This window comes from Dipodomys merriami, unplaced genomic scaffold, assembly GCF_024711535.1.
Source record: "Dipodomys merriami isolate MVZ:Mamm:240054 unplaced genomic scaffold, mDipMer1.0.p SCAF_89, whole genome shotgun sequence".
Taxonomy (NCBI): Eukaryota; Metazoa; Chordata; class Mammalia; order Rodentia; family Heteromyidae; genus Dipodomys; species Dipodomys merriami.
In genome coordinates this window covers 4,806,381-4,832,246 of record NW_027206501.1, presented here as the reverse complement: position 1 = coordinate 4,832,246, position 25,866 = coordinate 4,806,381, and the positions used below count along the sequence as shown (strand labels likewise).

The following is a 25,866-nucleotide window of genomic DNA, read 5'->3' as shown; positions in this document are numbered from 1 at the left end:
CTGGAAAGCAAGGAGATGGGACCTGAGCTGAGCTGCTGCTTTGTAACTGTGCTCTACTTCATGTCCTTCCCGATTCCTAATCAAACTGTCTTTGCTCCCAGGGGCTGGAGGTGCATGGGGAGGGGACATATCTGCAGAGAGGAATCAACCTACTCCCATAGTTACAGCTAATGTCCTCTACATTTGAGTAATTGGCATTGCTTTTACCCTGTGTGGCTGCAGTTAAACTGGAGGGGGAGAATGCTGAGGTCATGGCTGAGAGGAATGGACCACGTACGTGTGAGCTCTCATCAGAATAGAGCCAAACAGGAAGTTCACTGCTATGTCCCGCCCATCACTCGCCCTGAGGCTCTGTCCATCACATAGCAAGTTTGGGAACTGGCCCTAGATAGAGGAAATCCACCATGCTTGCCTCCCTAGCATCCTTCTCAGAGGGTGTCTGAGCCTGGCTGGAGGTGAGCAGCCCTTCTGCTCCCACCTTGAAGACTCACCTAGGAACACTGGTGAGTCTCCTGGACACCTGCAGCATCTGGAGACCTGTTGAGGGAGACAGTTCCAAATATATTTCTGTTTCTCAAAAAAATTATAATAAGGGCTGGGAAGGTGGCTCAGTGGTAGAGCACTTGCCTTGCATGCTCGAGGCCCTGGGTTCGATTCCTCAGCACCACATAAGAAAAGAAAAAGCCGGAAGTGGTGCTGTGGCTCAAGTGGTAGAGCACTAGCCTTGATCTGAAGAGCTGAGGAACAGCACCCAGGCCCAGAGTTCAGGCCCCACGACCAGACTCCCCCAAAAATCAATTATAATAAGTAGATGTTCTTGAGAGATGATCACGTGACTTCTGTTCTTATGCCAGATTTGGTCAGCTGCTAGCTTCAAATGAAGAGATTTTAGAGCTCAGCCCGTTGAGTAGCTAGGAATACAGGCTTAACCTGCAAGTATGAGGCTTTTTTTCCCCACTTGAGAGACTACCATCTCTTTGTATAGTAAGGTCTGGCCTCAAACTCCAGCTCTCTCTTCTTCAGCCTCTCAGTGCAGGGTTTTTTTTTTTTTTTTTTTTTTGGGTCCGGTCGTGGGGCCTGAACTCTGGGCCTGGGCGCTGTCCCTCAGCTCTTCAGCTCAAGGCTAGCGCTCTACCACTTGAGCCACAGCGCCACTTCCGGCTTTTTTCTTTTTGCTTATGTGGTGCTGAGGAATCGAACCCAGGGCCCCAGGCATGCAAGGCAAGTACTCTACTACTGAGCCACCTTCCCAGCTCCAGAGTAAGCAATTTTTTTGGAAGGGTCTGGTCATGGGGCCTGAACTCTGGGCCTGGATGCTGTACCTCAGCTCTTCAGCTCAAGGCTAGCGCTCTACCACTTGAGCCACAGCGCCACTTCTGGCTTTTTTGTTTATGCTTATGTGGTGCTGAGGAATCGAACCCAGGGCCTCATGCATGCAAGGCAAGCGCTCTATCACTGAGCCACCTTCCCAGCCCCTCAGTGCAGGGTTTATAGCATGTACCACCATGTGCGGTTTAGTTTTTCTCAAGAACTGAGTAGTTCTATTTTCCCCGAAGGATTTCCTCTATTATTTGAACCTTCTCTGTAGACTAAGTTCCTCTCCTGGGAGAACTTCTCTGAAATCTGTGAATTTTTCACATGATCTTATAAAGTTTATGGTGAAAAGGAAGGAAGGGATTTGGAAGAGCAAATGTAGCTCTAGCAAGCTTAACAAATGAAGGGAAAGAGTGCTGTGAATGCTAGACTCCATGGCTCTCACCTTTAATCCTCACTACTCAGAAAGGGGCGATCTGAGAATTGAGGTTAGAAGCCAGGTTGGCCAAAAACGTCTGTGACCCTCTTAACTCCAGTGAACCAGCCAAAAGCTGTAACTGAGGTTGTGGCTCGAATGAGAGCTCAAAGCCACAAGAGTGGCATTACAGGAAGAAGGAATGGGCTGAAAAACTCTGTCAAAAGCAACAAAGAACAACCCGGACACATTAGGTATTACTGAGCTTGTTTTATTGGATGTCATTTCCCAGCAGAAGACTTCTTTACATTCAGGAGACTTCCCTCAGACAGATGCCCAGAAGGTGAAGGAGACAACATGGTCTCAGGGGCAAACCTCTGCCTATATCTTCCAAGACTTTCTCATCATGGGCTGAGCAAGACTTGCCTCCCATCTCAGCTTCCCAGAGGAGGTCAGCCTTTACAGAAGATCGAATGAACAGCAATGGAACTGAAGACCAACAAGGAATTGACCTGGTGAAGCCAGAAGAAGGTGGAGAGGGATATACCAACTCATCCTGACAGGCCAAGACAGATAACAGGTATCTAGCTGCATGTTGAGAGAGGTGTCCAAGACTTGCTCAGTCAGGGGATGACTCCAGACACACCACTGCATCTGGAGGCCTGTAAGGGAGAAGCAAGGATTAAACCAAGCCTATGACCGTGCCAAGATGTCTATGAGATCATTAGGGGGTAGGGAGACATTCAGACACATCCGTCCCAGGGGACCCGTTAATACCTTCTCACTCCCTGAGTGATTTCCTGCCACAAAGTGGTTGACTCTGGTCTTCTGTCCTTCCCTTGGCTCTGCAGAACATTGGATTCACAGACATCTTAGCAAGACTTCAAGCATTTGACCCACCACCCAGGGGCACCAGGCCTGCCACCAAGCCTTCAATCCCAATTCAGTCACAGACATCTACCTTGCTCCTGACAGTGTCTGGGTGCCACAAATATCAAACCATGTGCACGAACCACTGGCTGGCCTTGGTTGGACTCATGACAAAGATGGAGAGGTGGAGTTCGGCCTGTGCTTGTGAACCAGGTCTACAGCTGAATGAGGCTGTGCACATATATACAGCCAAGGCATGTGTCTCCATGCTAGGAACAGGAGAAAAAGGAACATCTAATCCACCAGCACGACTGAGGGGACAGGTGGCCCTGAGGATGGGGGCCTTTCCCATACAGAAGGGGGAGCTCAGGGAAAAACTAGAAAGTGTGAAGAGGACAGGAGATGGGCACAAGCACCACCTACCAAACATGTGCTCCTCTTGCTCTTCTATCAGGTGAAAAGCCAACAAAGGGAGCCTGGAAATTTTCAGGCCAGGTCCATCATGCTCCCATGTTGAGAGCTCAGGTCCATGTTGTCCTCTGGCCCTGCTTTACTCAGAGCAAGTTTAAGCAAGTGCTTGCAAAGATGAAGAAGGTCAAAGCTTATTCTTCTGTCTTCCCTTTCCCCACCCATGTGCTTGACCTTTAACTCCTAATGTAATCTTTTCAGGCTAAAATATAATAGGTAATCCAGTCTGTATTTGCAGGGATTGTCAACTGGTAAAGGTGGGAAAGAGAGAGCTAGGAAAGAGAAGAGAGCTGGGAAAGAGAAGAGGAGGAAAGAGCTGAGAAAGAGCTAGAAAAGAGCTGAGAGAGCTAGAAAAGAGCTAGAAAAGAGCAGAGGGAGAGCTAGAAAAGAGCAGAGAGAGAGCAAGAAAAGAGAAGGGAGCTGGGAAAAAAAAAGAAGGAAAGAGCTGAGAAAGAGCTAGAAAAGAGCAGAGAGAGAACAAGAGAAGGGAGCTAGGAAAAAGAGAAGGAAAGAGCCGAGAAAAGCTAGAAAAGAGCAGAAAGAGCAGAGCCCTGTTTTTATATCAAAAGCATCTTAATGTTTCTATTCTTTGGATTTTGAACCTAAATTTTGGAAAACAAAACAAAAAGTCTGTCTACCTTCAAACAAACTACAACTTTGGGGGTGGGGGAGGGAAGGGACGGTAGGGGAAAAACAAAGGAGGGGGTAATAATACTTGATAGGAAATGTACTCATTACCTTACTTATGTAACTGTAACCCCTTAGTACAATATCTTTACAATAAATTTTTTTTTTAAAGTATGACTCCCAGAGCTTAAGTGTGATGGTGATTTCTTAGCATGTAGGAGGTCCTGAGGACACCCTTCCACTGGGAAAACAACAACAACCACTTGTTTTCTAGACTCAAGTGGATAGAAACAGAAAGTATATGAACTTAGATGTATAATGTGTGTGTGTGTGTGTGTGTGTGTGTGTGTGTGTGTGTGTGTGTGTGTGTGTGTGTGTGTGTGTGTGTGTGTGTGTGTGTGCCAGAACCAAGGCTTGAATTCAGGGTGTTGAACTCTGGTCCAGCATTTTCTGCTCAAAGCTAGACTCTACCATTTGAATCACACTCCAGTTTACCTGGGTTTTTGCACGTCAATTGGATAGTGTCACAGATTTTTCTTTTGTCTGCTAAGTTCAAACAAATCCTCAGATCTGACTCCTGAGTGACTAGGCTTACAGGAGTCAGTCAGGGTACCCAGATTCAGATTTATTCATTTTGAAGATAAAAACAGGAGGATTTTCTGATTTCAGTATTTGGGATAAGTAGCTCCAAAAAAAGTATGTAATGTTGGCCAGGTGCTGGTGGCTTACATCTTTAATCCTAGCTAATCAGGAAGCTGAGATTTGATTATTACTGTTCATGAGACACTTATTTCCAACTAACTACATAAATGCCAGAACTGTAGCGGTGGCTCAAGTGATAGAGTATCAGCCTTTAGCCAAAAGGCAAGGGGCAGTGCCCATCCCTTGAAATCAAGCTCTGGTACTAGCACAAATATAACAAAAGAGATAGATTTAAGAAAACAAACCAGAGCTGGATGCTGGTAGCTCATGCCTGTAATCCTAGCTACTCAGGAGGCCAAGATCTGAGGATCACTGGTAGAAAAGTCCCTGTGAGACTCTTATTTCCAATAAACTCAAAAAAAGTCAGGGGTGGTGCTGTGGCTCAAGTGGTTGAGAGCTAATGAGGCTCAAGGATAGCACCCAGGACTGGCAAAAATAAAAGTAGGACTGGACACTGAGTCTTGCCCCCCATGTAAGGACCTCTTCCTTCTGCAGAAGCCAGAACAGCGGCAGCACTGTCATTTCAGGCTGCACTGGGAAAGTGCAGGGAGGGAGCTGGTGAGGGAGCTTGGAGAAAGAAAGAGTAGGTTGGGCACAGACAGTTGGGAACAGCTCAGATCCCCCCCTTCCCCTCTCTCTCTCACACACACATATGAGCACACACACACACACACACACACACACACTTACAAATGTACACATGGAAATTTAATACTTGATAAGGATTCAGATTATAAAGTCAGGTTGGTCCATCAGTGCTGTGGGACAAACACAGGATGTCACCGGCAATGATGCTGCTGGTTGAGCATGGAGGTTGGGTACTTTGCAAAGTATTCTTCCTCTTTTCTAAGCACCAGCAAGTACTCAGTGAGGGTTAGCACAGTACTTTTGTTCTGAGATGGGGAGGACAAAGGTGATGCTAGGCTGGAGGAAGCTGAACACCATCCTGCAGGCATGTGTGACTCCCCAGACTCCAGGCCCCAGGCCCTACTTCCTGAGTGCCAGGTGCCCATAACCGGAAGTGGCCACATCACCACCGGAAGTGCAAGGCTGTGCACACGGCGCTCCCCAGGCCCTGCTGGCACGTCTTCTGGCTGAAGCCAGGCTTGCTGGAGGACCAGGCCCCCTGAGCGCTGTAAGTGGGGTGGCGGGAGGACCTGCAGGGAGGAAGAGAACCTGAGCCCGTGTGCGGACAGCTCGCAGGGCTGCGGCTCCGCGGTGGGATGGCGGCGTCTGGCCAGGAAGGGCCGCCATAGCCACTCCAGTGTGACCCAGGCCATCCTTAGAGAGCATGGCCGCCCGGCCTGCTGAGCAGCCTCGCAGACACGGACCGGGTGCACGTGTGCTTGGGAAGGTGTGCCCCTGTGTCTGTCACTCCTTCCTGTGCGCTCCTCAAACAGGAATGAGACACATGTGGAAATGTTTGTAGGGATCCGATTTCTGATCTCCCTTGATGAGAGGTGTGTTGATGTGGTCACAGCATAGAATAGGTCCAGCCAAACCCCGTTCTTTGTTGGTAAAAAAACACAGGTCCTGGCATTCCCTAGTCTTGCTTTCTTACTGATGCTCTACCACATGAGCCATTATTCTAGACTTTTTTTTTTGTCGGTCGTGGGGCTTGAACTCTGGGCCTGGGCGCTGTCCCTCAGCTCTTCAGCTCAAGGCCAGCGCTCTACCACTTGAGCCACAGCGCCACTTCTCGTTTTCTGGTGGTTTATTGGAGATGAGACTCTCACAGACTTTCCTGCCCCGGCCGGCTTTGAACTGTGATCTGAGCCTCCAGCTCAGACTGTTTTTTGTTTTTGCTGGTTATTTGAAGGTGGAGTCTGACACAGATACTTTTCTGCCAGGTCTCAGCCTCTGAATAGCTAGGATTAAGGCTTGAAATACTGGTGCCAGCCATGCTTAGTTCCCAACCCCATTAGCTGCCATCTTCAGAGTTCCTGCAAACTGAGCAAGGTAAGCTCATCAGTTGATTACTGAAACTCCAGACAGTGAAGAAGAGCTGTTCAGAGGGAACTCAACTTTTACATAAGGAAACAGTGAATCCTGCCTCCCCATATCAGTGCAGTATTGTCATAAACCAGAGAGATAATGGACACTAGAGATTCAACAACTAGGAAGAAGCTTCTGAAATCTGATATCCTGAGCTTTCTAGAATTCACAGAGGAATTGTATTTCCTCCCATCTTGAAGGCTTTTTTTTTTTTTAATCCTGGTGTCTGGGCAATACTGCTACTCAGCTTGTTAGGCTGGTGCTATACCACTTGAGCCACACCTTCAGCCATGCTGAAAGTTTTCATGCTAGATATTGTTAATGGTCCAGAGTTACTTCTTGAACACACTTAATGGCAAAAAGGGAAGGGATGTCTCCCTCCTCACCCTTACTGAAGATCCTTCCAGGACCCAAAGGTAGTCAGTAATTCACATGTATTTATTAAGCTATTGAGATGTAATGTGGAACCAGTCTGAATCAAGATGTGCTATCATAATTACAAGATTAGTATTCTAGAAAGTAAATTCTGCGTGCTTGTAATCCCAGCACTTGGGAAGCACAGGCAGGAGGATCATGAGTTTGAAGCTAGCTTAGACTCCATAGTGAGATTCCATCTCAACACAGAAAGCAAGCCAGGTGCTGGTGGCTCATGCCTGTAATCATACCTGCTCAGGTGGTTGAGAACTGGGGATCCTGGTTTCTAGAAATCCCTGCCAGGATGTCTGTGAGACTCTTATTTCAATTAACCAACAAAATGTCAGAAGTGGAGCTGTAGCTTAAGTGGTAAGGCTCTATGTAGCTTTGTGCATAAAAGCCAAGTGAGTGCAAAGGCCCTGAGTTCAACCCCCTTTACAGGTACACACACACACCAGGGAGGAGGGAAAGAGAGAGAGAGGGTGGTAGCTGTTAGAGGCATCTACTGTGGGAATGGAGGCCAATCAGCAGTCAGAATGTGGAAATCATGAAGAAAAAACAGTTAACATGAAGAGCAGATTTCAGTGAGAGCAGTGTAGGACTCCTTCTCCTTGGAAAGAAAAAGAGCAGACTCCAGGTTGACAAATGGGAAACAGAAAACCAAACACTGTTCTCACCATATTGTCACAACAAAACGTGCTCTTGGTATTCCAGCAGCTCCTCTTACAGGAAGAGCTCTGTGTCAGCTCCCTTCCCTCAAGATTCTTATTCAAGAGATGAGTCTCTTATGGAAAATGGAACTTTCTTGGGTGAGAAATGCATCTGGAATGTGGATGAGTACAGGTGTTGCTTGTTCAATGTCTCAAGCCCAGAAAGATGAGTTAATCCCTGAAGGAAAGGCTGCTGAACTCCTCTCAGATTCAGCTGCTTTGATTAGCCAGATAAGGAGACATTTGCAGTTCTAGACCTAATATCAAAGAGGATGTGTTATTTGTGTTTATGAGAAAACACACACACACACACACACACACACACACACACAGAAAGAGAATGAATGAGAGAGATAATTTTCCCTCAATAAAAGGCCATAGAAATGTTTAAGAGAGTTGAAACCATAGAGTGATGCTGGGCGCTGGTAGCTCACACCTGTGATTTATCCACTCAGTAGGCTCAGGTCTGAAAATCAGCAGAAATATCTTAGACACTATTTATCTCCAATTAACTACCAAAGGCCAGGAGTGGAGCTGTGGCTCAAGTGGTAGAGCACCTACCTTGAATGAGAAAGCCAAGTGAGAGTCTGTGGTCCTGAGTTACCTCCCCAGTACTGGCACACCCAAAAATGGCCTTCTAGGTCTAGCAACATGGCTCAAGTAGAGGAGGGCCTGCCTAGCAAGTGCAAGATGTTGACTTGGAAGCCACAGTTGCCCCCCACGGAGCTGTCCTGCTAGACTTAGCCCACTTTCATCTCTCTCTCTCTTTCTTTTTTTTTGGGTCCGGTCATGGGGCCTGAACTCTGGGCCTGGGCACTGTCTCTCAGCTCTTCAGCTCAAGGCTAGTGCTCTACCACTTGAGCCACAGCGCCACTTCCAGCTTTTTCCCCCTGCTTTTGTGGTGCTGAGGAATCGAATCCAGAGCCTCATGCATGCAAGGCAAGCACTCCACCACTGAGCCACCTTCCCAGGCCCCCACTTTCATCTCTTCAGTCCCTCTCCTAATCCTGAGAATGACAGTCCACTTAGAAGATGTAGCATGCCAGCATGTGTCTCTCTCCACTCACTGAGGGATGCACTGTGGAACTCAGGTGCAGAACACTTAGGTCTTCCTCCTCAGTGTTCCTCTTTGAGGCCAGCACCTTTAGGAAGTGTGAATTAAGTCCCTTCTGTCCCTGGTAGTCTGTGCCCTCCATGCTAGCTCTGCTTGTCATATGTTGCAGGCATCCCAGACCATTCTCCAGATCTTCATGGAGACAGGATGCAGAAACTGGCCACCATGAACTTGGCATCATGTCCCAGGCAGCCTGGGGAGAAGGAATGGACTCAGGGAAGAAGGGTAGCTCCTGAGGCTGGGAGGGGTGGGAGGAGAGGGAAGAAAGTGACTGAGCCCCAGCCTGGATCTCCCATCAGTCTTTCTCACCCAGGGTGCACCTGGCCTGCTGCTCCAAGTCTTAGCATCTGCCAGTCCCCCATTAGGTGGCTGCAGTCCTCTTAGGAAGAAATTGTGCAGCTTTTTTCCTGTGTTTCCTTCATGGAAAGGAGGTGCTGACGTGGTCATATTATAATTGGCCCTGGAGCTGGAGTCTGGCAGATGGCGAACCATGAGCAGGTTCTGAGCAGAAACCTGAGGTGAACCTAGAGGAGCTGGGTGGGGATGGCAGATAGCTTCTCCTGCCTTTCCTTCAGAAGTATCACCAATGAGATTTTACACTTCCCTCCATTGCTCTACTATTAGACACAAGAATTTGTATGTGTGTGTGAGTGCTGTTATTGGGGCTTAAACTCAGAGCCTAAGCGCTGATCCCTTACTGTTTTTGGTCAAGGCTGGTACTTTACCACTTGAGCTATAGTTCTACTTCAGCTTTTTGCTGCTTAATTGGAGATAAGAATTTCACATTTTTTTCCTGCTGAGACTGGCTTTGAACCATAATCCCTAAATCTCAGGTTCTTGAGTAGATAGAATTAAGGCATGAGCCACTGGTGCCTAGTGACACAACTATTGTGTGTATGAATGCAGGGCCTGGGGCTGGAATATAGGACCTGGTTGGTTTCCTGGAGCATTTTTGCTCAAGGCTAGCCAGAGCTTCACTTTCAGAATTTTCACTGAAGTGGAGATCAGAGTCTCACAGAATTTTCATGTCCAGGCTGGCTCCCAGCCAAGATCCTCAGATCTCAGCCTCCTGAGTAGCTCAGATTAGTTATGAGCCACAAGTGCCTGGTGACTTAACTATATTCTAAATATATTTTCTTTCTTTGAGTTAGAAGAAAATACTTTGGGCAGCACTCAGTATTCTTCTCTCTGGGTCTATTTCTCAGTGTCTGTTTTTCTCTGACTCTCCTTTTCTCTTTGTCTCTTGAGACAGAATCTCACCTCATAATGCAGGCTTGCCTGGAATTCTAAATCTTCCTACCTCAGCCTCCCAAGGGCTGGGATTGCAGGCCTGTGCTACCCTTTTCACGAGGGACCACCCACAAAGCTCTCAGGCTCCAACGTGTTGGGTGCCAGATAAATTTCACCTGCAGGTGATCCCGTGGCAGATGGCACCTGCAGAAAGCGGTGGCAGAAGGTGTGGTGGTGGTAGGACTTGGAGCTCTCAGCTGGCTCTTGTTGTGCTGCAGCCCACACCAGTCCCTAAGCTGTAGGTCATCTTCACAGATCTGCAGAGTCCCTTCAGGTGGGGTCAGCAGGAGCAGGGACGACACTGGTGTGGGGGTAAGAAGGTGATTTTTGTGGTACGTGAAAGGCATTGATGGAGTTGCTTTCTGTGTAATAAACCAAATTAGAATACTCATCCATGTGGGTGGAGGTGTGGCTCAGAATGCTTGGCCAGAATGCCAGAGTCCCTGGGTTCCATCTCTGCCCTACCCCAGTTGAATATAGCCTCCAGTGCTTTACTATCTGAAGTGCCAAAATGTTTAATTGTTTAGGAGAATTGGCATGGTTAATCATGATTTAGATCTATGGCTGTTGATAGGTAATAAGTCTTTGAAGTAAATGCCTTAAATTTAGGGTCCCACGCCCCTGTTCCCACAGTATACTTGCCTCCTGCCTGCTAGGCAAGTCCTTTACCACTGGCCTGCTGTGCCCTGACTATTCTAGTGGCTTTTCCTCTTCAAGTCTCCATTGAAGTGCCAGCCTCTCTCTACAGCCATCTCATACGATATAAGTTTGTAATCCCTCACTCTTCTCCCTTTGACCATGGTCAGCACACTACATTTACGCATGATCATGTTTGTTGTTGTAAAACTTTAAATTTAGTCTGGTGACATGGTTCACTCCTGTCATAATAGCTACTCAGGAGACTGAGATCTGAGGATTAAGGTTCAAAACCAGCCAGAGAGGAAAAATCTGTGAGACTCCAGTTATCAGCAAAAAGCCAGAAGCAGAGTCTTGCTCTAGTGGTAGAACAATAACCTTGAGGAGCATAGCCAAGTGAGAGTTCCAGGTCTTTAGTCCCAGCCCATAGTACAGAAAAAAAGCTTTAAATCCCACAAATAGGAGTATTTTAGCCTCTCAGTTCCTGCTGTGTCCGTAGCATAAAGCAGATATTCAGAAACCAATAGCAGAAGGCCACATTACTGGTGTGTGTGGCTTTTTCCAGCTGCTTAAGGCTGGCACTTACCACTTGAGCCATAGTTCTACTTCCTGCTTTCTGTTGGTTAATTTGAGAAAAGAGTATCTTCCCTGAAATGACTTTGAACCTCAGATCTCAGCTCCCTGAGTAGGATTTAAGGGGTGAGCTACTAGTACCTGGACAAGGCTAGAAATGAATGTTTTCCATTCATCAGTAGCCACAGCTCCTAAAACAGCATCTGTACATCTTAGGCACTTGGTATATATTTCTGGAATAGTTTATGACATAATTAACAGCTTCTTTCCAATTTGATGTGTAGTCCTTATTAATAGGACTTGTATGATTTTTAGACCTGAGATTTGAACTCAGAGCTTTGCACTTGCTAGACAGACACTCTACCACTTGAGCCACACCCCTAATTTCCTTATTAACAAACAGAGAGGACATCTAACTATTGGCAATTTGTTATATAAAAATTGTTTTAATCATACAAACCTTAATCTTTAAGATGTAATGATTGCCTCCACCGCTATTAGAATTTAGGAACTTAACAAAGTTTTAATAGTAATAAATATCTTTGAATTTTTACAAATTTTTCTTTTGAATAGCAAATGTATACAATTTCCCCAAGTATTTCCAACACATGAAGCAGACAAGTCAGAATAGTTATAAGATTTATTATCACATTATACTTAAATGGTTTACAAAACCTATCATGCATCTAAACTTTCTTACCTATATTTTTTCTCACCTATATTTTAATTCAAAATTTTTATAATAGATTGTTAGTACTCATAGCTTTACCAAGTTTGTCTTTCTAGAACGAAGGCAATCTCATTAGCTCACAAAGAAGAAAAGACTTAATTTGAGACCACCTACTTTACAAATGCACAAACTAACATTTGCATTTTCCTTTATAAGTATATTGACTACATAATATATGCAGCTCAGAATATGCTGTGGCTTCTTTCTCTCTATGTATATATATGTGTGTGTTAGTATGTATGTATGAATATGTGTGTGTGTGTGTATGCATCCCTAAGCTGTCCTAGAACTCATAATAATCCTGTGTCTGCCTCCAAGCCCAGTGTGCTGGGATTGCAGGGTGCATTGTCATGCCTGGCTACAGTATTTTTTTAAAGCAATTCTGATAAGTGGAACGACAGGCAAGCATGCACATATATCTGTTTATCTATTTGACTGTCTATCTGTCTTGTTTTGGGTTTTGAACTTAGGCATTGAGTTTACTAGGAAGGCATTCTACCACTTAAACTATGCCTCCATCTTTTTGTGACTTTTTAAGTTTTCTTATAAGGTCTTGCATTTATGTCCTGACCTTCTTGGACTGATAACCTCCTGATTTCACATCCCTGGCACACCGGTGAGCATCACCACTTCTAGCTTCTATTGGTTGATATGGGGTCTTGCTAACTGGCCACAGATGGTGATTCTCCTGATCTTTGCCTCTAGAGTAGCTAGAATTACAGGCATGAGTCAGCACAAATGGCCAAACATTTATGGTTTTGCCACAAATAATAAAATGGATACAATTTCCAACTTGTTTCTCACTTAATATTTTATCTTGAAACTGTTACATTTGGAATTATGTATAATACTACAAATCTTCTTTCTTCTTTCTTCTTCCTTCTATCCTCCCTCTTCTTCCCCCTTTCTCCTCCTCCTCCTCCTCCTTCTCCTTTTCCTCCTTTCCTTCTCCTCCTCCCTATTCCTCCTCTTTCTACTCATGATGAAAAACATAAATAAGTATATATATGTAAACATATACATAAAAAACTTCACTATATTCTTTTGTTCCACACATACTACACATTCAATATTTTCCTAAAAGCCTATAGCATCTGAGCCTAGGCAGCTCATGCCTCAAATCTAGCTACTCAGGAAACAGATTTGAGGCAGGAAAGTCCATGAAACACTTATCTCCAATTAACCATGGAAGAACTGGATGTGGAGCCCTAGCTCAAGTGGTAGAGCATTAGCCTTGAACAAAAAAATTCAGGGACAGTGCCTAGGCCCCAAGTTCAAGTTCCAAGACTGGCACACACAGAAAAGCATAAAATTGCATGTTCAACTTTTAGATGTTCTAAAATTAAGTCCTTTCTTCTTGTAGAAATGGTGAAATTATCCTAGTACTAGAATGACAAATACAACGAAAAATTACAAAGGTCAATAGAATATAATAAAACTGTGAGTTAAAATGTAGATGAGAAAGTTTAAATGCATGGTATGTTTTATAAGCCATTTAGGTATATTATAATAATACATCTATAACAATTCTGATTTGTCTAGAAACAGCCCAGAAGATTATATATATTTGATTGGTATTCTAATGAAAATATGAAAATTAAAATATATTTGTTATTGGTAAGTGTTCAGTAACACTTAGCTCAATGCATATGATTAATGTACCCTCTTCCCCCACTCCCTTCTGAATCTCCTCAACATGTCTTTGGTTTCATTTTGATTTATTCTCTGTGTGTGTATGTGTGTATTTCTGGTGTGATGTGTCAGTACTAGGGCTTTTATTCAAGGGCTGAGTGCTGCCCTTTTGCTTTTTTTTCTCCCCTTAAAGTTAGTCTCCTACAAGATGAGCTACAGCTCCACATCGAGCATTTTATTAGTTAAGCAGAGAAAATAGTCTCATTTTCCTGCTAGGGCTGCCTTCAAATTAAGATCCTCAGATCTCAGCCTCCTAAATTGCTAGGATTCCAGGCTTAAGCCACAAGTAGCTGGCTGCTTTTGTTTTTGCCCCATACACTAGATCTTCCTGCCTTAGTGTCTCAGTGCTGAGATTATAGCATACTACATACTTCTGAAAGATGAAAAAGTTCTATTTCTTTAGCAAGATCTCCTCCATTTATTATAATCTTCTCTATAAAGTTAAGTTTCTCTCCTGGAGGAATTTCTCTGTACATTTTCCAAGTCATTTTATCCTGCTTTGAGGAAAGAGTATGGTAGAATTTGGAAGAGAAAATGCAGCTATAACAAGCTTATTAAACTCTCAACTTATCTTCAGACACTAGGGGGAGCCCAAGAACTTCCTAAATATTATGAGCGATGAGGTGCTGGTGAGATGAGGTATTCAGAGCAGAACAGATAGCTTAAGGCTTTTTTCTTGTGTTCATTCATTGTAGTTCATGTATTGCCTAAGGCACCCAGGCTGGAACAGGGAGATCCCCATCTCACACTCGGGAATCCAAGCCACAGCTCTGCCAGTTCCCCCAGACTCATCAGTGGTCTGATGACCAGCCAGTTCATGGAGAGCCTTTTTAAATGAGTGTTTGTCCAGTATTGGGGCTTGAACTCAGGGTCTCTGCACTGTTCCTCAGCCCCCCCCCCTCCCGCTTTGTGGGGCTTGAACTAAGGGTCTGGGCACTGTCCCTGAGCTCTTTTTGCTCAAGGCTAGCGCTCTACCACTTGAGCCACAGTGCCACTTCTGGCCTTTTCTGTTTATGTGGTACTGAGGAATTGAACCCAGGGCTTTATGCATGCTAACAGCGCCACTTCCTGTTTGAGAGTAGTTAATGGAGATAAGAGTCTCACAGACTTTCTGCCCAGGTTGGCTTCAAACTGTGACTCTCAGGTCTTAACTTACTGAGTAGCTAGGATTATAGGTATGAGTCATCCTCCCTGGGCTTGTTCCTTAGCTTTTGTGTTTTGGCTAGCACTCTACCACTTAAGGTACACGTACTCTTCTGGCTGTTTGCTGGTTCACTGGAGATAAGAGTCTCAGGCTTGCCTACATGCATTGGGGCTTCATATCCAGAGCTCAGCCTTCTGAGCAGCTAGGATCATAGGAATGAGCTACTAGCGCCCTGTTTACTTGTTATTTTAGTTTATTTTTGCCAGTCCTGGGCTTGGGCTCAAGACCTGGGCACTATCCTTGAGCTTCTTTTGCTCAAGGCTAGCGCTCTACCACTTGAGCCACAGTGCCACTTCTGGCCTTTTCTGTTTATGTGGTACTGAGGAATTGAACCCAGGGCTTTATGCATGCTAGGCAAGCACTCTACCACTAAGCCACATTCCTAGCCTATCCGTTTTTATGTAAGTTGTAATAGAGTCACTGTTTCTGGTTAACTGGGAGACTTGTACCAAGGAGGTTAAGTGTTATTTATTTATTTATTTATTGTGGTCTGAGGGCTTGAACTCAGGGCCTGGACATTGTCCCTGACCTGTTTTTGCTCAAGGCTAGTGCTCTACAACTTGAGCCACAGTGCCACTTCTGACCTTCTCTGAGTAGTTTATTGAAGATAAGAGTCTCATGGACTTTCCTGCCCAGGCTGGATTCAAACCACAATCCTCGGATCTCAGTCTCCTGAGTAGCTAGAATTACAGATGTGAGCCACTTGCTCCCTGTGTAGAGTGTCATTTTTACCAAGTGATGCCCCTTTGTGGAGCACACTGATTTCAGGGGACAAGCACACACCATGATTCTCTGCCTCTTTCAGGCCTCTCGCTGTTTCAGCCTGACACATGGCTGCCTGTGGAATTCCCTGTGTTTACAACATGATAACCTGGTATCATTGATGTTTACTACAACTCAAGTACCATGCATGCATAAGGACAGCATTGTCTATTTTGCATATTTTCTTCACTACTCCGCCCCCAACAGTACAAGTCTCACTAAGTCATACTGTGTGATCTAGCTGAGGATTTATACATTTACATGACATTAAATAGAACAATTAGATTTGTGTGTTTGAAGGTGCTGGTCCTGGAGCATGAACTCAGGGTCCGGGCAGTGTTCTGAGCTTTATTGCTTAAAGTTAGTATTCTACTACGTGAGCCACATCTCCACTTCCAGCTTTTTAGTGGTTAACTGGAGAGTCTCATAGACTTTCATGCTCAGGCTGGCTTTGAACCGTGATCCTCACATCTCAGCATCCTGAGTAGCTAGGATTATAGGCATGATGTACCAGAGCCCAGATGAATAAATTGATTTTGAGTTAAAAGATTCACAAAGTACTTTTATAGAAATGATTTCAAAACTGAGCAGAGACAAATACTGAAGAAAAAATATAATCAGCAGTGCTTTTTCACCTACATCCAATCTCCCTCTCCTTACAAGATGGAAATCTTCCTAATTGGACAGCACATGAATGTACACGGCCCTGGTTCGATCCTCTAGATCTAGTCTTTGGTAGATCATTGCGGTGTATATAAAACTGCTGCCCAAAATGTGACCTGCTAGTTAGCAGCCTCAGCATACCTGGGAAGCTATTAAAAATATAGCCTCAGGTCTGTCTGAGATCTACTGAACTAGCGCTGTCACAGGTGCCATGTGATTAGTTTGTGGCATGTGTGTGTGTGTGTGTGTGTGTGTGTGTGTGTGTGTGTGAGAGAGAGAGAGAGAGAGAGAGAGAGAGAGAGAGAGAGAGAGAGAGAGAGAGAGAGAGAGAGACAGTAGTGAATCTTAAACTCTGGGCCTTGCATTCTCACCTTGCATTTCCATTCACTGCTGTTGCTCTGCCATTTGAGTCATGCCTCTGTGTCTACTTTTTGCTGGTTAATTGGAGATGACAGTCTCTTAATTTGTCTACCTGGGCTGGCTTCATGTTGAGTCTGAGATCTCAGCCAACTGAGTAGCTAGGATTACAGGTGTGAGCACTGGCACTCTCCTGCCAAATAATTCTTTTATTTATTTAAGTTTGAGACATATTTACCTTTAATATCTAGGGAAGGTTATATACAATAAATTCTATTTGGAGTATAAATTAATGCTTTACCATTAAATAAATAATGATTTGTATAAAACAACAACCAAATCTTCTACACAAATTATCCACAAGTTAATGTGGAGTCAAATTCTCTCCCTCTCACCTACATGATCAAGGGAGAGTTTTGAAAACAAATAAATATTCTGTTTTTTCACTTATCACTATTTACCACCAATGGAAAGGAAATGCTCCCCCATATGGTTAATGAGCCAGAACACTTACATTGATTCAATGCATCATGAAGGTGGAAGTGGGCACAATCTGCTAGTAAGCATCAACAGAAGTGTGCAGTCACAGCAGAAACTAAAGTCTTAAATAAGATGTAAATTGGTAGACTATAATCTTTTCTGCTTTTTTTTCTATATTCACTCTGTTATAACCACCAGTCAGGCTTTCTATCCTTACACCTCCAGTCTCAGGGGACAGAACCCATGAAGAAGCAGAGGTTAGACTACATCAGGAAAATTAGTCAGAGGGTGTCTTTGCTTTAGAGTCCTAAAGTAGTCTTGTTGTTGGCCTATCTACCTAGTGAAACACTGGGGATAGGGAAAGTTCATACTAGATTACAAAGTTAAGATGTAAAGAAACAGGGACAAGTGGCTCTCAGCAGTAACCTTAGCTACTCAAGAGGCTAAGGATATGAAGATCAAGATTCAAAACCAGCCTGGGCTGGAAAGTCCATCTGGTTCTTTTTTTTTTTTATTTTGGTCTGTTGTGGGGCTTGAATTCTGAGCCTGAGCACTGTCCCTCAGCTCTTCAGCTCAAGGCTAGCACTCTACCACTTGAGCTACAGCGCCACTTCCAGTTTTCTGGTGGTTTATTGGAGATAAGAGTCTCACGGACTTTCCTGACTGGGCTGGCTTTGAACCGTGATCCTTGGATCTCAGCCTTCTGAATAGCTAGGATTACAGGCTCAAGCCACCGGTGCCCGGCTTTTTTTTTTTTTTTAATTGTAAAGATACTGTAGAGAGGGTTTATAGTTACATGAGTAAGGTAATGAGTACTTTTCCTATTGAGCATTGTTACCCCCCTCCTTTGTTTTCCCCTACTATCTCTTCCCTCACCACCTCCCCAACTCCCTACCCCCCCCCCATCCATCTGGCCCCCATCCATCTGGTTCTTACCTCCATTTAACCACCAAAATGTGGTTAAGTGGAGATAAGCAGTGGAGGTGTGGCTCAAATGGTAGATTGCCAGATTCCAGTAAAAAGCCCTGGGCTTCAGTTTGAGTCTCAGTACTGGCACAAATTCGATGCTGGTGGTTTAAGCTTGTAATCTTAGCTCCTCAGGATGTTGAGGTCTGAGGATTCTAGTTTGAAGTCAGTCCAGGGAGAAAAGTCCATAAGTGTATCTGTGTCCTTCCTTTTATGAAAATATGCCTCGGACTGGGAGGGTGGCTTAGTGGTAGAGTGCTTGCCTTGCATGCCTGAGGCCCTGGGTTCGATTCCTTAGCACCACATAAGCAAAACGAAAAAAGCCAGAAGTGGCGCTGTGGCTCAAGTGGTAGAGTGCTAGCCTTGATCTGAAGAGCTGAGGGACAGTGCCCAGGCCCAGAGTTCAGGCCCCACGACCGGACCGCCCCCCCCCACCCCCACACAAAAAAAAAGAAAATATGCCTCTCAGAAAACCAAATGTACCAAAAAGCAAGATATAGTTATGATAATCCCAGCAAGCTAATAAGAGCACATGTGCTTAGTTGAAGTTGTTTACCACATGAAGTGGTTTTGAACTGCTTTATCAAGTTTAATGGTTTGTAAGTGATTTTCATGTGAGTGCCAATCTGAGATTTCTTGAGAGGTGGCATTTTTCTGGAAGTTAGGTGGCATTTCAGGAATAATGAATGGGTAGACAACTTGTCAAATTAACAGAGACTAACACAGAAGAATTGGGGATTACTGAGCTTGTGGTATTGGATGAGGTTTAGCAGTAGAACACTTCCTTATGGTCTCCTCACACATATGCCTAGAAGGCCTGAGGGAGACAAACTGGCTACAAATTCAACCTGCACCCACATATTTCATGTCTTTCTTAGCTTCCCAGGGATGCCAAACTTCATCACAAAATTGACTGCATGGAACCCTAGGAGCACCATGGAAGGCCTGAGCACCATCAGGAGAGAAGGGATCACTCACCATGGTTACTCAAGACAGGAGCATGGTGTCAGGCCAAGCACTGAAAGCAAATGCCAAGTCCTCCTTGGTGAGAGGCTGGCTCCAGACATGCCTTGGCATTTTGAGTCCTGGGCAGGGACATAGCCAAGATGCCTTTGGGGACATGGAAGTCTGGGGAAGGGATTCACCCCAGGGCATCCCTCCCGGGTACTCTTGAGAACTTCTCCACCTCATTTCCTTTTTTTCTTTCTTTTTTTTTTTGGGGGGGGGTCCAGTCGTGGGGCCTGAACTCTGGGCCTGGGCACTGTCCCTCAGCTCTTCAGCTCAAGGCTAGCACTCTACCACTTGAGCCACAGCGCCACTTCCGGCTTTTCTCTTTTTGCTTATGTGGTGCTGAGGAATCGAACCCAGGGCCTCATGCATGCAAGGCAAGTGCTCTACACTGAGCCACCTTTCCAGCCCAATCCCCACTGCATTTTCCATCTTTATCCACTTCAAGCCACAAAATGGTCAGCTTTGGGCTCCCACTACTCCAGACCTCTAATGCTATGGATCTGAAGCTCAGTGTACACACATCGAGTGAGAGACCAACTCCAAGTGTGGCAGGTGAAGAACCACACTGTGGTTCAGCTGCTGTGGATCTGTCACTGACATTGGCAGTGACAGGTCAATCTCCTTATGTGGCAGTGGAAGAAGAACCAGCAGGTGATATGGGCTGCTCTGGATTCTGAGCAGGCTCTGCCTGTGTCCTGAAGTACAACAACCAATTTTTATGGTAGAAGTTGATGAGCCACTCTGTGGTTCAGCTGCTGGGGATCTTGAGCTGACATTGGCTGTGACAGAGCAACCTTCAGCTGTGACAGCAGCTCAAGAGCCTCCAAATCACATGCTTACCGTGGATCTTGAGCTGTCAATGCCTCTGTCTCCTAGGATAGAGCAACTTCTACCTGTGGGAGGGAGGAGCTGAGCAACCTCTGGATCTGGAGCCGGCTGTGCTGACCTTGGTGGAGAAGCAGCATGATCTGCTGTGACAGCACAAGAGGAGGCTGCACAGTTTCCAGCCGATCTGCATCTCCAGGTAGATTTGCCCATGTCACTGAGGCCGACTGAACTTGCCTCTGCTGCCCTGGCTGCTCTGGAGATCTGTAGGGCTCTGCCCACTTCAGCTACATTAGATCACCGCTACCTTAGAGGAGAGCTGAGCTCCTGCAGACATAGCCCAGCCAGGCCCCAGCCCATGTCTGGAAGGACAAATTCTGCTGCTGCTGTAAACACAATTCTCACCTTTCCTAAGAATGTCCTGAGAACTCCAGAGCACCAGCTGTGACACCAGAACCTTCCTTCATCTGTTCTTGGAAGATACCAATGTTTCTTCCATTGAGTCTCTTCTTTCAGTGTGTGGTATGAAACATGAGATATTGGCCTTAATACAAGCTTGGCGATTATTCATTTCAGTAGCTTAATTCAGGGGCACTTTGCTCATAGCATGCTCTACAATCACCCATGGGAGCTACCTGCAGATTGAAGCTGCATGCAGAGCACACAGGCCAGTGGGAAGATGCTTACAGGAAAGAAGAGGAAGTGGGAGGAAAGTCCCTGGTGACACAAGAAAAATAAAGGTCTAGCAAGTAGTAAGAGGTTCAGAGTTATGTGTGAGAGAATTGTGTCTGAGGCAGGGCCCCTGTTGGTTAGAGACAAAGGTTCTGTGGTCAGGCAGACTATATGTTAACAGGCTGTTCCCATTTCATCTTCAGGCTCTTCCTCTGTGAAAAGGGACAGCAACCTCCCTGGGGTAGGAAGAAAGGAAATTAAATGGATTAGCATATGGAGGTCACTACCTGTGCTGAGCCCAAGGCTGTTTGCTGACACCCATGAAGTTTTGTGGGAGAATGCATCAGTTGACAAAAGACAAGGAAATGTTCAGGAATATCTTTAATTTATGTAAGTTGTCCAAATCCATGATGGTTTTAGTAGTGGTTTACTTGCTTTTCCACATGGGTTGGGGTGGACTGGGAATGACGGACCTGAGCTTGTAGGAATCTCACTCATGTTTGCTTGTGTCGCTGCCTGCACACAAACCCACTGTCACAGAAGGAGCCTGGCGCCCTGGCAGCCCTGCAGCTGCTCTTTACAGGGTGGGAGGGGCCTGGGGGTGGGGCTTCTGGTGCGGCAGGGCAGCTCAGTGCAGCTGCTTGGGGAGGCAGGGAACCCTCCCCATGTGTCACCCCATTTGCCCTGGGGAAATAAAATGTACAAATCATGGCCCACTAGAGGTCCGGTGTCCACACCAGCACAGTGGATCTCCAAATGCGAGGAGATGATGCTCCTGTCATGTATGGCTGTAGTGGTCGGTGACCTGCTGGTCTGAAGATGGGAAGCCTGGTACTGATGTGTCCATTTAAGGGACACCCAACCTCATCAGGTTGTGGTCCAGGAAGTCCTTCCTTAGATCACCGTAGGTGAGCCAAAGTGTTGAACTCACCTCCCTGCAGTTCTGTTCATCCAGGATATTGACAGCTCAGGATACACAGTAATGGTGACACAGGGACTTTACCACTGTAACTGCAGCCCAAGGTTGAGAGTGAGGAAGAGATCTTCCACAGGAAGTTTCTGATGGACACTCAGTTGAGTCAGCTGCTTGAAGGGTGGAGACAGAGGGGAATTTGGGTTTGGGTTGATACATGCATTCCAATAGAAGATACAGATGAGAAAAGGGATGAATATGGAATAGCATTTAGGTCCAGAGAATAGGAAGTGGTGCCATTGTCTGGAAGCTTTGAGTATTAAGAGATAAACTGGAGGCTAGGAAGTTAGATTGATTCTATTCTGTGAAGAATTGAAAAGACTCATCTGAGGAACTAAGTATCAACTTTTTTAGGTAATGGGAATCTATTCATTTAAAAATCTTTTATGTATAAATAAAATTTTAACTTATCTATAATGAACTGGTTATATTACTCTACTTCTTAATCCAGAATTTTGGCAATTTGGTAAGAAATTATCATATGACACACATGTGCTGAATTAGCATCTCTAATATGAAAATTAAGCAAATATTGATACATCTCAGTGTGGATATATATACATGTACAGTGTTATATTTCTGACCTTTGCAATATTTGGACTACTGATTATTGTGAAGTTTGGTAGCAAATGCAGAGAGATGACTTCTAAGCATTCATTTCTATTCGTTTTGATGAAGAGAAAAGAAAAAAAGTCTCCTGTCACATGTGAAATTTCCTTAAATTAACAGAGTGCAGGTAACAACAACTATAACACAAATTTCTTTAAATAAAATCCCCAGACCTTAATGAATATCTAACTTAAAAGAAACAAATACAGTTTTCTCCATATTATCCATTTATAGTATGAGACTAGTTTCTAAGTCCCTTTCAAACAAAGACTGAATAATTGAATTTAAATTTGCCTCAAGTTACAAAAGGAAATTCATATTGGGAAATTTTCAAAACCAAAGAAATTAGCTCACATTCCAAAATATAAAATTATGTGTATTGCACTAAGAAGTTGTCATCACAAAATTAACATTCTTAGTTACCTTTGAATGATTCTGCATATAGACAATTTTATCAGAGTAGAGAATTGCTAATAATAATCATGTAACTTCCTGCTGAGATTTATTACAATGAAGATGTCAGCATCAGCCAGCTTTACCAAGGAAACGTGAAGGAAGGTTTTCAGAAGATTCCACAGTGTGCTCCATGTGTGGTCCATTCTCTATTCTGTTTTAATTCAGCAGTTATTCTGAAAAAAAAATTCTATGTAATTGTAACTGACAAATGAATTCAAAATACAAGAGGAATTCAGGTTAGCCCTAGTCGTAGAAGGAGCTCTACCTGTAACAGTCACCCAGAGCATTCTACATCAATTCTGGACTAGGTATCCATCTGGTAGAGCCATTTTAGCTTTTGTTGCTTCTACTTACTATGAACCACCACCTTTCTCTGGGAAGTTCCTGGAGAGGGAAAAGTGATTATCTCTGAATAGAAGATGAGACATGTCATTTCTGAAAAGCCAGAAGCCAGTCTGAGTATGTACCTTGAAAAAATGTGCAACCTTGAAGGACAAGTATGTAAACCGAGTGTTGGAGAAAGCCATGCCAACTATTGGCAAAGAAAAAGGCCAGAAACCTGTGCAGTGGGAAAGTAGCAAAAGCAGCAGAACTAGAAGAAGATGGAGAAAGTCCAGCCTGCCATGCTGCTTGAGTGAGCAACGGGACAGTCCACCTGCTTGCATACTCCACTGCATGCTGCATTCCCTGACATGTCCTCCTGGCCACAAGGTGGCCTCTGCCTTCTCTACTTAGAAAACCTCATTTCTGTGTAGAGTAGAGTTAAAGGTGGTACTGGGACTGTAACCAGACCTCCAAATTAGGGGCCACTCATCTGTGAAAACACATTGAAGAATTTGAAGAAACTGGCAAAATCACTTTCTAAAAGAGACCTAAACACTCTCAGTCTTTAACTGAGCAAAAGCACAAAGGACATAACTGGACACAGAGGTTTTGAAGAAATGAGAATGCAAATGAAAGTACATTGAAATTTTTTTAAAAACAAAAACAGAATAAATCTATTCACCAGTATTCAAGGAAGATTCTACAAAACATGATGACATGTTAAATCTTCAAGTAAATCTCAGTGAATTTCACATCAGGGCAATTCTATCTTCCATCTCTGACTGTAAAAAGAAAATAGGAAATTAACAATACCAAACTGTAGCAAAGTAAAATGTCAAATGGATCAGAAATATCCTAATCTAGTCAAAGAGATGATTCAAACTGGATTTGGATATAAACTATATGAAATCATATACCTGGTCAAATGCATTTAAACATGAACACACTGACTGAAGAGTAGTATACACAGGGGAGGTTTATAGTGGTATAATTCCTTAGAAGAACTCACTTATACTTTAACCAAATGAATACTAGGATGCTGACACGTGTTGTTGGGAAAGGGAAAGGGAGAGAGGAAGGGTGGGCAAATACAGTCATTAGAGTCAGTGTGCATATATGAAAATAGAACCAGTAACTTGAGGGGATGGATCGGGTTGGGACTTGGGGGAATGCAATGAATGGGGGCATTGAATAAGAGGTGTTGAACCCATAATCTGACATGTTGAAGGGAAACCCCTGGGTACGGCTAACTAAATGTTTTAAATATTGAACTTGAGTAATGAAGTGTTCTGTTCCCTCTTGTATGCCATCTCACTTCCTTTTGGTGTCTCTCCGCCTTCCAGCTGTCTCCCTTTGACAACAAAGATTACAACCTAGGTGTCTGCAAATAACCTCATCTGAGGGTGAATCCTGTCTACCACAAATGGATTCTCAAAGCAGAAGTGGGGGTGGTGAAGGACTTCCACTGATGGAACTAGGAGTCAGAGGACTTTGTTTAACATCCTGACTTTGAACTGTGATCTTCATGTCTCCCTCCTGAGAAGCTAGGATTACAGGTGTGAGCAACCAGCAACTGGCATACTTCCTGCATTTAAAAGTTAAACAGAGATGGGTCTCTAGGTCCTATAGATAAAAGCACCGATTCTAATGTGGATGCCTCTCCATGAACTGAACCACTCACAAAGACTTTTTCATAATATATTGGTCATGGAGATGAGGTCCCAACAGATGAATTTTGGGTGGAGCGGGTCTCAGACTATCAGATGACAAAAAGTTTCCACTATGTAAAATGCTTTTGTCTATATGAGTATGCACACACCTGTGGACACATGTAAGGCTCTAGTTGAGTTTCTATTTCCCTAGGTTTCTCTTCTTTTCATAATTTTACCACGATTTTTTTTTTTTGCAATATTATCAACTAACAGCAAGCCATGGGGATCTCCTGCACACATGACAACACTCAAAGACCTAGACAAATTATCTGTTCAAATCAGCTATTGGGTTTTTTTTTCCTGTTTTGTTCTTTATGCAATTTAAAGATGTATTTTAATAAAACTTTACTGTTATTCACTTGAGTTGCATCATTCATACTAAGTAATCCAGCTCCCTGTTCTAGAACAATGAGCTCCACCTGCTGACTGAAGAAGCCCCACATGGAGCCTGTGTTCCTGAGGGGAGGACCCTCACAGCTACCTGGAGGAGGTGGGAGGGAAGGCCATGGTGTGCAGGGAGCAGGTGAAGGTGAGCGGAGTGGCCATGGATCTGGTCTTTTTCAAGCTGTAATAAGTTTCTGTTACTTTAAATTCTTAATTTATCAATTGCTGCAATTTTCTTACTATCTAGCAGTAAAAAACAAAGGAAAAAACTCTGAACATCCTAACATTTGAAAATAAACTACAGAATTTGAAATTATTTAGAAATGACATGCACAGCTTTAGTTTTTGTTTTTAAAGCTGCACTGGCAAGTTTTGAGTGTACCCTGGCTGTAGTTTTCTTCTGACCCCCTCCCCCACCCTGATTCCTCACTGATTGCCTTCTAGACCGGGAGACAGCATGCTCCAAACATAGCTCACCTCTTCCCCATCCGGCCTTGTTTTCCTAGGAATGAAAGGGCATCATTTTCTTTGTTTTAATCAGGTCTTTTCAAAAGGTCATAGAAAACTTAGCACATACTAACACAAAGTTTTTGAATACATTTCTGTTTCAGTTCTCTGTACCAATCCTACCAGTAGATGACCAACAAGTATTTCTTCTGTACCATGTGACACAGATCTACCCGAATCTGCTTTTGAGTTGCCTATAATATAGTTTGGTAGTCAGTCCTGTACTGAGCATTTGTGGATTAATACTTTGTAGTGATGTGTAAAGTTTTGGCTTCAGCTTGTTGGAGAAGAGAATTGTGGGAAACAATGTAGTAAAATCTCATTATTATTATTATTATTATTATTATTATTATTATTATTATTATTGGGGGGTCCAGTCATGGGGCCTGAACTCTGGGCCTGGGCGCTGTC

General features: G+C 44.2%; 1 long non-coding RNA gene across 1 annotated transcript; it reads left to right on the top strand.

The window, feature by feature from the left end:
• The first annotated feature begins 19,879 nt into the window (after positions 1-19,879).
• Positions 19,880-24,417, top strand: LOC138820476 (uncharacterized). The gene is made up of 3 exons (XR_011369893.1): positions 19,880-20,017; positions 20,694-20,880; positions 24,196-24,417. It is a non-coding gene; the product is annotated as an uncharacterized lncRNA (long non-coding RNA).
• Positions 24,418-25,866: the final 1,449 nt, after the last annotated feature.